General features: G+C 34.9%; 1 pseudogene; it reads right to left on the bottom strand.

The window, feature by feature from the left end:
- The window catches only part of LOC107674417 (extracellular calcium-sensing receptor-like), an 8979-nt pseudogene that overhangs the window by 221 nt on the left and 7297 nt on the right, over positions 1–1461 (bottom strand).

Raw genomic sequence — 1461 nt, 5'->3', positions numbered from 1 at the left:
ACATCACTCACCGCAAATTTATTCCATAATTTTATTCCATATTCCATACTTTATTCTGCCAGATAACTGTAGACGATGAAGTACCACAGATTAGTCGTGTGCACTAAGAAGACACACTTTCCAATGTTTTTCGGTCCTTCACACTTGTTGTTTGTCATATGGTGATTCCAAAGCAAATGAAGTCCAATCCGGTAAAATAGATTCTGCATTTACTCGGACTGGTAACAATAGGCCCTTTTCACATGACGTCACGCAACTTCCGTTCTGATGCGAAGCAGGGTATTCTTACTCCCGCCAGCATAGTAAATGCTATCGCTACCAGCATGGAGTTCACCCAAACGCTTGTACAACTGCCACAAATACGATTAGAGGATGGCTGCTGCTGTCTATTCTCGTCCTCATTCAGGGAGAGGCGTCTGGCATCTCAATCGAACTTACCGAATACCGATCGGTGAGATTTGCCGCTTGAAGTCGAGGGAGGAGTTGAAAACGGAGCACTCCAGTCACTGATTCCCGCGACTCTCGCGCACTGTTTGCTGTCTTTATTGCAGTTAGATGAAGTTGGTTAGATATATTTCTCAAATAAACAAACGTTTTAGACATTTACATGTGGTAACAGAAAGCCTTTTCATTCAGTAATTTATGTCCTGCTTAATACAGTGCCTGAATGTACAAGAATAGTTAAACATAAGCTTGTACTATTTAAATATCAATAAAATGGGGTCTATAATTTTCCGTTTTATTATATAATGTAATTCAGAAATAATATTAAATATATTAAGTTTATATACAAAGCTTTCTGTTTTATTATTTAATGTAATTCAGAAATAAATATTAAATATATTAAGCTTATATAAAAAGCTTTACAGTTAAAAACATTTGCCAGCATTTGTGTAAATAACGCAGGTCATAGCTGTTTTTAAAGATCACATTGCATATAGCCTATAATGAAAATAAAATACAATCGATCATATTAATCAATAATAATTAAAAAAGTAAAAACACGGTATACATGTACGTTAGTTAAAGCGAAATTGAATGGAGGAATTTAAGTAATTGTAGAAGTCCAAAGTTCTGTAGAACTACGCGGCTGTCCTTTTTGTATTGTTTCAATATTAAGCCATTCTTGAACTGGATAATGAGTTTCTTTTCAGACCATTTGCCTTTATGGATGTGAAACTTGCCATGTAGTAAAACGATTTAATATAAAAAATATGACTTGTGTCCATGTCATTTCCCCATAGTAAATAAAAACAAAATCACGTTGTTTGTCTTTTTATTGCCCAACTATAGGGGGAATTTAATTTACACAGCGTACTCAACAAATTATCCAAGGAATGACATAAACCGAAATAACAAGAGAAAAGGTTTCAAGTATGTATTTTGTGAACACATAATCTTTGTCATAGAAATTTGAAAGCAAGCAGTTGCGGCAAGCAAGCCACCCATCTAAAGCAGATG

The sequence above is a fragment of the Sinocyclocheilus anshuiensis genome, unplaced genomic scaffold (genome assembly GCF_001515605.1).
Source record: "Sinocyclocheilus anshuiensis isolate Anshui unplaced genomic scaffold, SAMN03320099.WGS_v1.1 scaffold1173, whole genome shotgun sequence".
Lineage (NCBI taxonomy): Eukaryota > Metazoa > Chordata > Actinopteri > Cypriniformes > Cyprinidae > Sinocyclocheilus > Sinocyclocheilus anshuiensis.
This window is presented reverse-complemented; position numbering and strand designations above follow the sequence as displayed.